This window comes from Prionailurus bengalensis, chromosome B2 (assembly GCF_016509475.1).
Source record: "Prionailurus bengalensis isolate Pbe53 chromosome B2, Fcat_Pben_1.1_paternal_pri, whole genome shotgun sequence".
Lineage (NCBI taxonomy): Eukaryota > Metazoa > Chordata > Mammalia > Carnivora > Felidae > Prionailurus > Prionailurus bengalensis.
The window spans coordinates 22,768,656-22,784,625 of NC_057349.1; the positions used below are offsets into that span (position 1 = coordinate 22,768,656).

The 15,970-nt window shown below is 43.4% G+C and overlaps 1 pseudogene; it reads right to left on the reverse strand.

The window, feature by feature from the left end:
- Window positions 1-605: 605 nt before the first annotated feature.
- LOC122490603 lies at window positions 606-2,096 on the reverse strand (annotated as a pseudogene).
- Between the last annotated feature and the right edge of the window lie 13,874 nt (window positions 2,097-15,970).

A 15,970-nucleotide genomic window follows, 5' to 3' on the forward strand; every position in this document is an offset into this window, starting at 1 on the left:
GATTCTTTTTTATTTTTATGTGAGCAATCATCTGATGTATAAAAAGATGCAACTAAATTCAAAATGATACAAAATATCAATTTCAGGGTGCCTGGGTGGCTCATTTGGTTGACTCTTGATTTCAGTTCAGGTCATGATCCCAGGGTTGTAGGATAGAGCCCCACATCAGGCTCAGTGCTGTGCATGGAGCCTGCTTAAGATTCTCGTTTCCTCCCTCTGCACCTCCCCTGCTCCTGCACTCTCTGTCTCTCTAAAACAAAAAAAACACACCACAAGATATCGATTTAAAAACAACAAAAAGTGAGTATATTTAATCATACTCAGCTTATAAGAGAGCACATGGGTAAATAGAATAATTCATTCTATAGCATAGTGCTATATGAACTGGGGACAGAAAAAGTTGGTAAAGGAAGGCAGAGGAACTCTTAAGAATTGGAACTGAGCTTGGGGGTTGGGCGGCAAGGGGCACGTCTGGGTGGCTCAGTTGGTTAAGTGTCCAACTTCAGCTTAGATCATGATCTTACAGTTCATGAGTTTGAGCCCCACAATGGGCTCTGTTCTGACAGCTCTGAGCCTGGAGCCTGCTTCAGATTCTGTGTCTCCCTCTCTCTCTGCCCCTCCACTGCTCACACACACTCTCTCTCTCAAAAATAAATAAACACTAAAAAAAAATTTTTAAAAAAGAATTGGAACTGAGGGGCTCCATAATCATCTGGCATCCACTCAGTGTTGTACATATGGTTAGAAATGTACATGATGCGGGGCACCTGGATGGCTCAGTGGGTTAAGCGTCTGACTTCAGCTCGGGTCATGATCTCATAGTTCAGGAGTTTGATCCCCCCATGGGGCTCCATGCTGGCAGTGCAGAGCCTGCTTGGGACTCTCTCTCTGCTCTCTTTCTGCCCCTCCCCCACTCGTGCACACATTATCTCAAAACAAATTTTTAAAACCTTAAAAAAATAAAAAAGAAATGTACATAATGGGAACTCCAGGGATCTTCCATATCCTTCCTTTAAGCTCTCCCCACCAATCAACTGTGGCCACAATGTAACGGTTGTGCTGAGTTACTCTCTATATTAAGTAGTTATCCTCATGGGTTCCTTTGTGCATGGTAATCATTCAAACCTAGGATTCTCAGGAATCCTTAGAGCCACTGGATACTCTTGACCCAAATTCTCAACTTCAGCCATTTAACAGTCAGTTATACATTTGGCATACAGGTAGTCCATCTTTGACTGTACTAAGTCAAGTTTGCCTTTAATAGACAAGTTGATAAAGTTGGTATCAACCAGAATGTCATAAGATGGGCCCAGCTATGTCATATTAAAAGAATACGCAAGATGGTGTTGGGCAACTTCTCTTTCCTTGAGTGCACTGGAACCTTTCTTTTCTTTCTCTTTAGGCTTTTATCTTTCTGTTGAAGCCTCTGATATCTGAGACTAAGCATTTACTTCACGGTCATGTACTTTCTTGCCTTCCTTTGCTTCCCCATGTTCATGCTGCACTCTTATTTCTTTTTAATTACTGTTATTTCTAAAGGGAGAGATGTGTGTGCTTTTTCTAAAAAGTGTTATGAATAGTTATTATGCTTACAACTGGAAACAATAATTTAGCAATTAATGTTTACAAAGAGTTTGTGATAACACTCATATATAATGTTAAATGAAAACAAGAATACAAAATTGAACATTGTGCAGTTACAACTCTGTTAAAAATATGGAGCAAAAAGGCGGGAAACACATTGCAGGGTGGAAATGTCTATTTCTGAGTGGTGGACCTACAAGTGACTACTTTTTTACCTGAGTGTATTTTGCTTGCTTTTCTAAAATGGGCATATGTTGGTTTTCACCTTTTTTTTTTTAACTTAAGGAAACTTGAAGGTTATGGAGATTAAGAGATCTATCCAAGGCCACAGTTGTTCAGCAGAGAAACTGGGATAGGGGGCCAGATAACCTGACATACATGGAGTGGACACTGTGATGTCCTGCTCAGATCCCCTTCAGAAACAACATTTCTTCCCCCAGCTACCAGAAGTGTTAACACAAGACAGTGTGCAAAGGCCAAAGTGCTAATGCTGGAAAAAACCACTTTCCCAAGGTGAGCCACTCTTTCGTGGCAGCTCACACCCAATGATGGAGGGTCACAAAAGACTCCATTTGGGGCAACTCTAAAGGGTCATTCTGCTTCATGGTCCACAAGGAGTCACCAAAGATCTTAGCACTGTATCACAGCTTGACACTTCCCTCTGCCCAGTCCTGCTTCTGTCCTCTCCCTTCCATGAATGTGGTTTCTCCCTAATAAACATCCTGCACAATAAGCTTTATCTCAGAGTCAGCTTCCCAGTGAACCCAGCCTGTGACGGTAGGTATCAGGAGTGGTTCAAGAAAGGAGACATTATAATGAGATATTGGAACAAGATCATCTGCCACCCAGCTGAGGATGAAAACTCTCTATCACTGGTGGAGGTGGAGTCCAGAGCCCACGGCATAAAACAGAAGGACAATTGCTAGAACTTTCACCAGGGGTGAAATGGGACAGCATATCTGTGGTAGGGGAGGCATCAAGCATTTGAGAAATATGAGGGAAATCATTGCTATAAGAACAACAGAATTGTGTAGCTACTGCTGAATTTGCTAGACTTCTGGAAAAAGAGAAAGAAAAGCCGGGAGCAACTAATCAGCAATGAAATCTAGGCTGGAAAGCGAGGGCCTTCTTGGAAGCATAGAGGGAGGCTCTTGTCTCTGTGCTGGGAGACTGAAGACAAGGCAAGGAATTGAATCCACAGGGCAGGAGAGTTTGAGAGAGACCACTCTTTCAAACACGTCACACCTGTTGCTCCAAGGCCAGGCCCTGGAAAAAAAAAAAATGGGATCCCAATACCCAAGGTGAGGACACGGGGGTTGAAAGGCCCAAATCTGCTGGTGCCCTGGAGCTTGCAGAGAGCTCCCTTAACCCAGCCCCATGTTTGAAGCCTGGCTATAGGTAGGTGCACAGGCCTCTCCTCCATAAAACACATGCTCCTCTTGGGGTCCCACCCACCTCCACTTCTGGCATAAGCCTACACTAGAGCTAATAAGGCTAAGGCACAACACAGCCCAGCTAGGGTCATTCTGGGTCTGGGAAGGAGGAAAGGAACAATATCTCACAGGAGCAGCAGGACCCAGCCAGCTGAAGCAGCAGCCTAGGCACGTGTGTGGGGGCCAGACTGTGTGTCGGAGCAAGGGGGGCAGAACACAAGGTATGATAGTGGAAATGCTATAGGTTTGGAAGCACTCCCCCAGGATTCCAGATGGAGCACCCAGGGGACAGCCCCAGGAGACAGTGCGGACATGCTTGTAATGGAAAAGTAACCGCTGCACGAAGTAAGGTAGAATTGCCAGCATTTTGGTGGCATATGGTGGAGACTGTTCAGAGAAATGTGCACACTCAAGTGGATATACTGTATCAGGTTGGAAAACACAGCAGAGGAATATGCTCCGAAGGAGGGTCCAGGGGATGTCCAGGGGATGCCCTTGTTCCCAGGGCACTAAGGAAGACACATGTGAGACAGGCTCCAACTTCCCTCAGGGACTCAGTGATGGCTCTGTAGGAGATGCTGCCACAGAATTGAGCTTGCCAACAACAGGATAGTGGGGTGAAAAGACTCTGGAACAAGAAAGACCACGTGATAGCATGTCACCACCAGGAGCCAGATGAAGGCAATTATCATAGTGTCCAGGTCAGAGGGGCAGCCACAGAGCTTGACCCCCAGGGAGGAAACAAATAGTCACTAGAACTCAGGGCCCTTAGGGGTGCCTGGGTGGCTCAGTTGGTTAAGCGTCCAACTCCTGATTTTGGCTCAGGTCATGATCTCTCAGTTCATGAGTTCAAGCCCCACATCAGGCTCTGTGCTGGCGGTGCAGAGCCTGCTTGAGATTCTCTGTCTCCCACTCTCTCTGCCCCTCCCCTGCTTGCATGCTCACTTGCTCTCTCTCTCTCTCTCCCTCTCTCAAAAATAAATAAACTTTATTTTTAAAAATTTAAAAATTTAAAAACCTCAGGGCCCCTAGGGGTAAAATAGATGGGCAGCCAGTAAGGATGGCATTCTATCTGTGCAATCCAAGAAATCCAGAATGGATGAGCTAGGCAGTGCCCCAGTTTTGCTCAGTTCCCAAACCTGATCCAGAACCTACAGACTGAAGGAGAGTCTCCATCCTCAGAAAAAAGGAAGGGAAGGGAAGGAGGAAGGGAGGGAGGGAGGGAGAAGACAGGCAGGTAGGCCTTGCAATCATGGAAAGTATACATGGTAATGATTTCTCATGTCTTCCCTAATGGAAAATAAAGTCATTTACTTGGATTACTGTACACTGGAGAAAGCAAATACCCAAATATTCTGAGGACATTGTTGACATCGTAAAGCCATAAAGCAATGTCATGCCTGCCTACCTTAACTGAGGAACATAAGGGGGCTGGGTAACAAATGGCTAGGCCCAGCTCACAATGGGCCCACTGGGTCCATAAACTCTGTCCCAATGGTCATTTCCCTGGTCCCTGAATGTCTAATTGGGAGTGACATACTTGGAAGCTGGCACAGCATCCACATTGGGTCCTCAGCCAGTGAGGGAAGAGCTATCACAGGGGAAAAAGTCAAGTGGTGCTGGGAGCTGGCAAACTTTTTCTATAAAGGTCTAGGTAGTAAATATTTTAGGTTTTTCAGACCAAGAAGCAATCAATACCCTCAACTCCTTGAACAACTGTTCCCACCCCCAAAATGTAAATGTAGTCTTTTTTTACATTTTACACTTAAAAATGTATAAAACCATTCTTTGTCCTCAGGTTGTACAAAAACAGAAGCATGATTTCCATCATGTTCGCTATATTTAGAACAAATATAAATGGACTGAGAGATCTCCCAGGATGCACAATGAAATACAATTTCCCTTGGGGTCAGATAGTCCCTAGGATTGTTGGATCTTGGACATATCAAAAGCTTATTTACTTTTTTCAAAACTAAGAAAACTCATCCCCAGAAGAATAAATTTAGATAAAAATATTTAGCCTGGGAGTCTAGTTCCTCCATTATATTACATGCAAAGTTTTGTGTGCATGTGTGTTTGTCCGTATGTTCAAAGATAGTAAGAACCTTGATATGGTGGTGCCATGCCTCATTGCAGCCCAGACCCCTGTCTCCATGAAATTGAAGGTGAATGTTTGCCTGGCTTCCCCTGTGAGGACTCACCATCAACAAAAGTCTCCTGGGCTGCCACCAGGTCCCAAGGGCTTCGGGCATCTGAGGGACTCAAGGGGAAAAGCTATCCCAATCGATAGACTGAATGGTTCAATAACTCATTTTGCTGCCAGGGCAGTAAAATAAATAAATAAGAACCTGGCTGGAAGTAGAAATTGTCCATGTTCAGTGCTTCTCGGAGGCCAAGTTGATGGGCTTTAATAGCTTCAGTCAGCACAGGACACAGGCAGACTGTCCCAGCAGTGTGCCCTCTGTTTCCTAGGTAACCGAATTTGAAATAAGATGATGACTGGAACTGGGTATCGAATCAATTTGTTGGAGGTACAAATGTGGGAAAGGCAAACTTCACATAAAACCTCAGACTGCAGCATCCACATTTATTATCATTTCAGCTTGTGTGTCTCTACCGCTCAATTACCTGCCACCCAGCTTAGCCAGCCCTTCCCTCCCAACTGAAGAGCCCCACCCCCTGAAAAAAAGAAAATCACAGTTCCTTGTGCTGTCATGATCAATAGGATGCTTCTCTCCATCAGATGAAAAGAGCTAGAGGCAGATATGCATGGGGAAAGCTCTTTTGTGTTACAAGCCTTAGTGGCGGGGTTCTGGCTAAAGTAAGGATCTAGAAATTGCTACGTGATCCGCCATCCATCCGATCTGGTTGTGAAGAGATTGCTCCAGAGTTTCTCCAGAGGGAAGGAAATTCCTAAGTACTGTACCTAGTGGGTCACCAATTCTTAGCCTTTGCCTGACTTCAGTTTCAGGGAGTTTCAGCAGTTACCACTTTGGCTGGGTCAAGGGTAGGAATAGGGATAGGAATAAGGAAGAACCTTCCCTGAGCAACTTGTGCCCCTCCCATCCTAACACTTAACCATGGTGTATTGTAATTGCCTCAAGATTTCTTAGTGTCATCTATTCTGTTCTGGACTCAATCAATGGCATCAGCTTATAACATATGTAATGAATGAATCAATGAATGAATTTTAGTGGAGATAGTAGTGAGAAATCCCTTGGTCCATGCCGAGTCCTTGAGTTTTTTTTTTTTTTCTCTTGTCACAGCCTCCTTCCCAGCGTCAGTCCTTATTTCCCAAATTTACAAAGAAGGGGAGCACATTCCCCCACCCCTGAACATAGAGGGCCCCAAGGAGAAAGCATTCTCCCCAAACCTGACACATAACGGTACTTGATACATACTTGCCAATTAAGTTGCTCTGATTATCATGCAAAATAATTTGACATGATTTTAGAAACAATTTTGGGCTTCCACCTTTTATAGTGTCGATTGGATTATTTAAAAGCTTTTACTGAATATTTCAATCAGGATAGGCAGGTATCAGCTAGCCTTGTCTTTACAGGGCCAAATAGTAAATATTTTCTGCTTTCCAGGCCATGCTGTCTGTGTTACACCTATTCATCACTGTTACTGCATCATGAAAGCAGCTGTATGTATACCCATAATGAATGTTTATGAATGGGTGTAGCTATGTTCTAATAAAACTTATTTATAAACACAGGTGGGGGGGGCCAGATTTGGCCCATAGGCAGTAGTTTGCCAACCCATAAACTAGGCTAGGTTATACTAACAAAACCACCAAAATCTCAGAGGCTACGCACACTGAAAGGTTATTTCCCCCTCACGCTACATGTCCAAGATGGATGCTGGTGGCAAGGAGGTTTTTCTCCAAAAAATTACTATATACCATTTTAGGACACCTGCACCTCTATGTGAGGCTTCACTATTCCCCACAAGAGAGGGGGCAGGCAATAAGGTAAACTCTGGCAACTAAATGTCTTAGCCCAGAAGGACACACCTCACTTCTCTTCTCATGTCTGTATGGAGCTCATCACTTTGCCATCCCTAAATTCAAAAGTGTGGAAAATTGTAATCCAAAATTAGCAGAGAACTGAATATTGGTAAATCAGAGAACTATGCACCACATTGAGCATTAGAATGTGCAGAGCCCTATTTGGGACTAACAGGAAGCCTCTGTCTCATAGTGGATGAGACAGATGTGCCTCAACAAAAAGTGGATGCAAAGTCACTGTGATAAGTGAGTAGTGGGTAGTGTGGCATCTACAGTCCCTTTAGCGGCAAACTCTGTGATTGGATCTAAGTGTGATAAACACACAACACATGGAAGGGATAGCAGGATCACTGCTCTATTTACACACTCAATGGACAGTGCAAATTCTGACACAGGATTCTCCCCACCCCCTCAGTGCCTCCAGCCTATTTCTAGATTGAAGAATATGGGTCTGCAGGGGATGAGGTGAGAAGGGCAAAAGAGAAGAAAGCAAACACAGCTTCCAGCAGGCAAAAGTCATCATGTACATTTCAAAAATGATAAAAGACTTACCTGGAACACAGTAGAAAGTTGCCAAGGACAGACATTTAACCCAAGCAAATTTTACACTATGTCAGCAACAGATACCAGTAGGTTCTCCTTTTGAACATCCAAATATAACTGGTCAGATTCATGTTCTAAGTGGGAAAAACACCAGAATTGAAAAGCCTGGTGTGAGACTGTCAGTGAAAGTAAAAGTTAAGACACACACACACACACACACACACACACGGCACATTGGTGCCCTCGTCCATAGGGCCCCCAGGCACTGGGGTGGCAGGATGCCCCTGGGCCAGCCCCGTGCAAGGGGGACTCCTGAGGTGGAAAAGCTCAAGCCTCAGGGAAATGCTTTACCTGCTTAATGAAAAGTCCGTTTTGTCAGTTCCCAAGAATACTTACCTTTTCCCCAGAGACTTCCAAGAATTAATTAATACTAAATGCTTGTCCGGCCCTTTGCCAATGCAAAGGATTTGTTTAGTCTGAAAGGCCAGAGGAAGCACAAACAGGAGAGTTGGGCTTTATTTTATAAAGACTCCACCTGCATTCATGCACAGAATGACCTTGCCATGTGGAAAACACAAGGGAAAGAGGCCCTTCCTATTTTAGGAAGTGTCATTTCCACACCACACAGAATGCAGGTCACACATTGCCAGATTCTCTCTCTCTCTCTCTCTCTCTCTCTCTCTCTCTCTCTCTCCCTCTCCATCCCTCTCTCTCTCTATATATATATGGCATGTATATTCCACATTATGATGATATATGGACTGTTAGGGATACTACTAAAGATAAGAACTTTGTTATTTCCTCTAAGACCCATTTCTGAAATCTGCAATAAACAACAACAGCATGTGGCCATTTCTTGGGATTCCAGTGGAACAATAGAAATAGAGAACAATTCAAAGTTGTTTGTTGTCTAGAGGAGGCACAGAGGCAGAGGGGGGCCTTACCTGGAGCCAGTCAAGCTGTAGAGTCTGAAGGAACAGTTCCCAAGGCTACCCTTGATTCTGACATCATCTGTAAATTCAGGGACTTTCCAAAACTACCTCCAGTTTCAACAGTTCACTGAAAGGGCTCACAGAACTCACTGAAGGCTGTTATACTCATGGCTACAGTTTATTACAGGGAAAGGATTAGAACCAACCAAAGGAAGACACACAGAGGACAGAGTCCAGGGGTTTCCAAACATAAGACTTCCATTGTCCTCAGGAGGTGACACCCTCTCAGCATCAGTGTGTGAGGATACACAAGGAGTATTGCCAACCAGGGAAACCCACCCATGTTTTGGTGTCCAGAGATGTTATTGGGGCTTCATTACATAGGCACGACTGATTGATTGATTGCCCATTGGTCTGAACTCAATTCCATCTCCCTCTCTAAGGAATTTGGACTGTTATCACATAGTCTGAGGGGCCCATCCTGAGCCACCCATTAGCATAAGCTATCTGTGGTCCAAGGGGCTCACTTGGATAGCAAAGACTGTCCTATCACTCAGGGAGTTCCAAGGGTTTAATGGTTACCTTCCAGGAGCCAGGGATAAAAGTGAGATCTCTCTGGGTGAAACCAAATTCCTTACTACACCTGTCCCAAAGGAGACACCCCCAATAGCTTTGCCCGGGAAGTTTGCTGAGGACAGAGAGGTCTAAGCAGTAGCATCCAAGTTTCAAGGGGAAATGATATGTCCCCATGGGAGTAGTCAGTGATTATCTGTTTATCATTCCTCTTCATGCCTAAGTCTTTTCTGGGCTGCATAGCTTCCCAGAACATGATTCCAGACCACAATCTCTTCTCTTCTCTTTTGTCCATTCATGAATTTCATTTACCCATAGTTCAAGGTCCTTCTCAAGCTTCATGTTCTTTGTGAAATGTGACAGTTTTGAAAACTGGCTGAAAGTAACAGGAACTCTCATTCATTGCTAGTGAGAATGCAAAATGGTGCAGCCACTTTGAAAGCCAGTTGGGCGGTTTCTCACAAGACTAAACATACTCTTACCATACAATCCAGCAATTGAGCTCCTTGATATTTACTCAAAGGAATTGAAAATTTATGTTCACACAAAAACCTGCACAAGAATGTTTATAACAACATTATTCATAACTGCCAAAACTTGGAGGCAACCAAGATGTCCTTAAGTAGGTGAATGGATAGATAAATTTTGTTACATCCAGACAGCATAATATTATTCAGCACTATGAGCTACCAAGTCATGAAAACACATGAAGGAAACTTCAATGCACATTACTAACTGAAAGAAGCCAATCTGAAAAGTCTACATACTGTATGATTCCAACTCTATGACATCTCTTCCAGGCAAAATTTTGGGGACAATAAGAAGATCAGAGGTTGAGAAAGGTTAAGAGGAAAAGAGGGATGAATAGATGCAGCACATCTGGGAGGCAGTGAAATCTTTCTGCATGATACTATTGATGAGGGAGCATGGGGCAAGCTGAGGGCAAAGTGCAGGCTAACAGTACCCCTCCCCACCCCCACCAACCCCAACAAGTCTGATATTCCTTGGACACTCCACGCTACCCCAAAACAGGGAAGGACAAAAAAACAAATGGTTAAACTGATAAGAGTCTCCACCAGTTTACCAGAAAGGACAATCCCATCATAGCCTAAAGTCCAGGAACTGTCTTAATGGTAATGCTTTGTTAGGGAGAAAAACAACCTTAGTTTGACAATAGCTAGGCCTCCAGTAAGTCTTTAGCATGTGAAAGTCTCTTTGGAAACTCCCTCTCCGCTCTCTGACTCCATAACACCCTCCCCCCCACACACTTATAATGCAGCTCTTCCTGCCCATGGGTCCTGTCCCCATGCTTTAATAAAATCGCCTTTTTGCACCAAAGACATCTTCAAGAATTCTTTCTTGGCTGTTGGCTCCAGACCCCATGAATCCCCATCACCCCAAAACTTCATCATTATGACAGTGAACGCATGTCACTTATATTTGCCAAGGCTGTAGGGATCACACACACCAAGAGTCAACCCTAATGTAAACTATGGACTCTGGGTGATAATGATGTGTCAGTGTGGGTTCATTCATTGTAACAAATGTACCAGTCAGGTGTGGGATGAGCAGTGCCAGATGAATAACTCTGGAGTTATTTAAGTGTGTCTTCTTTCCCCGGCTGGGTTGCTGCTCTCTCTGGGGCAGGGACCAGCATGCATTTGGTGTCCAAACAGTACGGGGCAGGCACAGAGCTTTGTACAGAATAGGTGTTCTACAAGAATCTGTTAAAAAAGAAAAACCATGCAGGTCGCCTCGATGGTTCCGTCAGTTAAGCATCCAACTTTGTCTCAGGTCATGATCTTGCAGTCCGGGTGTTTGAGCCCTGCGTCGAGCTCTGTGCTGACAGCTGAGAGCCTGGAACCTGCTTTGAATTCTGTGTCTCCCTCTCTCTATGGCCCTCTCCCACTTGTTCTCTCTCTCTCTCTCTCTCTCTCTCTCTCTCTCTCTCAAATAAATAAATAAACATTAAAAAAAGAAGAAGAAAAACTATGCAGACAAGCATCTGCATGACATCATGGTCTCAGTGTTGCCTGACAATAGCAGGGTCAGGTGGCACTGCTACATCTTCACGTGGTCAGCCCAAGACAGTCCCTCTCCCTGCCAATGCTCCTCCTCTTTTACCACCTCACTTACTCTCTAGAGTCTCAGCCTTTGGAAAATTTTGGTCCAATGAGTTCCATTCACCCCAGTGTCAAAGTACTTAAACCTCTCATTGTATTTCCTGAGAAGCTGTTGATTGGATTGGGAAGACACACACATGGAGATTCCTGGTACCACCCAGAGTTGATGTGGGTGTGGACAAACGGTCACTGACTTGGACCACAGCTGGTATGAGAGTTCTTTGATGTAGACATTTTGGAAAGTAAATTGGCACCATGTATTGAAAGCTGTAAAACAAAAATGTATACCTAATTCTGAGAATTTGTTCTAAAGAAATAGTGTATGAGCAAAAGCACTTAGTTTTATGGATCTCTGCATTATCTATAAGAGGAGAGGAAATTGCTACAACGAGATGCCCAACAATAGAGACTGCTTAAACATACCACGATCTACCCACAGGTGACATGCTTTTTCTTCATTCTGTACCAGGCATGGTACCAGGTACATAGGAGAGAAATGTATGAATGACACAGACAGAAAGTCTGGCCTTGTGGAGCCTGCATGCTGGGTTGGGGAGGGTAGGTAAAGGCAACAAATGTAACACATTTTTCACAAAAGTACAATACTTGGTATGTTGGAGAGTGATGTTGACTGTGGAGAAAAATCCAACAGGGCAGGAAGATGGAGAGTGTATGGAGAAAGGGTTTGGGTAGGAGTTAGAAAATATTAAATAGGCTACTTGGGGAAGGTCTCATTGAGAAGATGATATCTAAATAAAGTTGGAAGAGGCAAAGGAACAAGTTGGGGGTAGAGAATGTTCTAGAGTATTCTAGAAAGGAAGAACAGAAAATGCATGGCCCTAAGGCTGGAGCATATTCAAGAAACAGCAAGGAAGTCACTGTGGCTGAAGTGGAGTCAGTAGGAGGGAAAGAAGTAAATAAGGTGAGGCATATGGTATAGGGCCTTACTGATCACAGTAAGAATTTTGAATTTTAGTCCGTGGAAGGAGGAGCCTATAGAGGGCTTGGGAGAGGAGCAATGTGATCCGACTCAGGTTTTTAAGTAATCACTCTGGCTGCTGTGTTTAAGACAAGCATAAGGGAACAAGTCAAAAGGGGAGGGTCTATTAGGAAGATGTTGCAATATTCCAAGGGTGCCTTGCACCAGGGTAACGCCGTAGCAAAATTCTGGATCTGTTGTGAAGGCAGAGCCAACAGAATTTGCTACCAAATTTGGACACAGGGTATGGCCAAAAGGCAGAAGCCAAGAACAGTCATTCTGAATCCTATGCAGAAGGAAATCCAATAACAGAAAATATTCTGAATATATTTCTAATTGAATCAGGTTATAAAACAATGTTGTTAAAAATTACTCTATTATCGGAAAAGAAAATACAGATATATGCGAATACAAAAAGACTAGAAGAATATCAACTGAACTGTGAGAAGTGGTTACCTTAGGAGCAGGATTGCTGGTAGTTTTTATTTTCTTCTTTTGCCTGTTTTTAATGTCTACTTTCCCAGCATGAAAACACATTGTTTTTTAACCACGGAAAATAGAATAAGTCATTTTAACCTGACCCTCCTCTCCATCCTCCTAAAACTGGGTCAGTCAATACAAGACCCTCTTCCAGATAACTTCAGGGTTTCCTCTGTTTTCCTGATGTTAATTATAGCTACTTAAGACATTATGCAGTTTCAAAGAGAGACGACAGCAAATATTTAGAAATCCTTGTATTCTTTCCCAGAAGCAATCTCAGGTAGAAGGGCGGGACTGTCTGTGCCTTGTGATGTGAGTAGACAGATTCTTGGGAAAGTTTGTGGCAAAATACAGTAATGTGTGGGTTTTTGATTCATACCAAATTATTCAACACAAAAAGATGCCCATAATGGTATCAAGAATGACTGGGGACACCTATTGGAAGTGTGACCGCCTTGCTGTGGAGGCTCTGTCTCTTGCTTTCTGAGGACAACAAGACATGCATGTGTGGGAAAATGGGGGAAAACATGGTGCAGCTCAGACCATCAGCCTTACAGATGGGTGGAAAGAAGATGAAGCAGTGTGCTGGAGCATACAGGGACTTCTTCCTGGAGGTTGTGGAAGCTGACCCCAGGCCCAGAGAAAGAGAAGGGGAGGATGAGGGTAGGCACAGGGAACAAAGGAGGAGAGCCCAGATTAAGTAAAGGGCTTGTTACTCAGTCAGTGACATCTTTCCCAGAGAAAGCCCTGTAGCAATGCTTAAATAGCCTCTTCACATGAGGGCCTATTACTTCTGGCACTTGTCCACACAGTCACTTTGTCCATGGAAAGTTTTCCATCTCCCTGAAAGGAACCTCTATTTGAGTTAGGATTATTTAACTAATCTTTGTCTTCTTTTAAATGAACAGTTAAGATGGAAAGTTTTAAATTATGTGCTTGATGATATTTATGTGTTTAAGAAATGAATTATTTTAGCACAATAATTTGAACATTGTGCCAGTATCACAGTTAATGACTAAGTAAATGACTCCCACTTTTGGTTTGGGTAAATATTTCTCTCTCCATTATCATTTATTCCCTTATGGGAGCCATAGACTGCATCATAAACTCAGCACAGAGGATTGTTCTAAGTTTGTTTTATTCAATATTTAGTAGAAGCTACCTATAACATCCATTAGGGGAGATAATGGATTTCTTTCCTTTTCTAGAAAGTCTGTACTCCTATGACAGTCATAAAATGAGCATTTTATACACTCTGGGTCTGGATTGACCCAAGTTCTCAAATTGTGCAGGTTTGGAAGCAGGCATGAAAGCAATTCTCTGCCATTCTGAAAATATTCAGTCTTTTCCACTGCCTTCACTGTGGAAAGAAAATGCTGGCGCAAGACTGGAAGATCTGGAGGAGGTGAGTCTGTGTAGGTGCGTGTGTCTGAGACGGTTGGGGGAAGTCATGGAGAAGAGGTGACCACCAGCAGACCTATAAGCCGGACCCAGTCAATGGGAGGGTCCTCAGCCCTTTCCCTGTCCTTGAAATATGGGTTCTCCTTGCTCCTCCTCCTCCCAGAAGATGCTCCAAGGACAAAGCCTTGAGATAATGATGTGGTGTTGAGAGCACCTGCATGACATGTGTGACTGAAATCAGTTAAGGCTTTAAGATGTGGTGGGCAGGTGTGGAGATCCATTCATCTTGCTGCTGAGCAAAACAAACCTTGTATGTAAATTCCCTTTGCTCAATAAAACAGCCACCTACCAACATAGAGTGGCCTGAGTCTTTCTTCAGTCTCTCCCTGCCCTCTGAGTATGGTGGCCAGTTTCAGATTTCACCCAGGGAAACTCCAAAAGGGGTCATGAATCAATGAGGAGCCAGCTGGTAAACTGAGTCAGTGATCAGTGACCATACATGTGTGACCCAGGCTCACATGGCATTGAGTTCAGATGTTTTTCCTTCAATACAAAAGCATCATCAACAACCACAACAGATGCAACCCATGGAGTGTCAAGTTGTGCCCGCTGTGTACTGAAGAAGAGCACTCGGCTGTGTGCTCCTTGACGGCAGACACCAATGTCAAGAACCCCATCGTGGGAAGGTTGCAATATCCTTCCTGCCCCCTGACCTCACACATCTCTCTACCCTCTTCCCTCCTCTGGGACTTTCCCAAAGAACCTGTCACAACCTAACTTACTAAATATTATTTATTGAATCTTGCTCAATGTCTGTCTCCCTCCCCTACAATGCAATCTCCATGACTGTTTCACACAGTGTGGTTCCCAATTACTAGTACAGTGTGGGTACTCAATAAATATTTAGTGAAGAATGAATGAATTATCCCCCAGTGCCTAGGAAAGCACCTAGAACACAGTAGGGACTCAATACGTAGTTTCAGAATGCATGAAGGGATCCACTGATTAACACCTTATGTCATTTAATCCTACATGATAGTTATTATTATTTTCATTTGACACACAAGAAAACAGAGACATAAACAGGTTCAGCAGTTTGTTCAGGGACGTGGAAATGGTTAACAGCAGAGAGAGGATGCAAACAATTTTGTCTAGTGTCAAAGCCCATATAATTATGCTAGACTGAATAAGACTGTTTAATGTGGAATTTGGAAACAGATCCATTGAGAACGCATAGATTTACAGATATATATGTGTACATTTCATTACAGCTTGTAAACACTAGTGGCTTAGAGACAAAAATCTAAGATCTGGCCCAGGTTCTCTCTCTTTTAAATTGAGGTATAATTGACATGTAACACGATATTAGTTTCAGGCGTACACCATAATGATTTGATACTTGTATATATTGCAAAATGATCACAATTAGTCTGGTTAACATCCATCACGAAAGATAGTTACAAAATGGTTTTTACTTGAGATAAGAACTTTCAAGACCTACTAAGTGAACAACTTTTATGTATGCAATACAGAATTACTAACTATAGTCCCCTTGCTGTGCATTATAATCCTCAGGACTTGTCTGATTTATAACTGGAAGTCTATGACTTTTGACCCCCTTTCACCCATTTCGCCATGCCCTCCCAATCCTAACCTCTGGCAGCTACCATTCTGTTCTCTGTGTCTATAAGCTTGGTAAGTGGTGTTTCTTTTTTTTCCCATAGATGCCACATCTGAGTGAGATCACATGGTATTTGTCTTCCTCTGACTGACTTATCTCAGCATGATGCCCTCAAGGTCTCTCTGTATTGTTCCAAATGGCAAGATTTCCTTGGTTGAATAATATTCCATTGTGTATATCTACCACAATTTCTTTATCCTTTTATCCATCAGTGGACACTTAAGTTGTT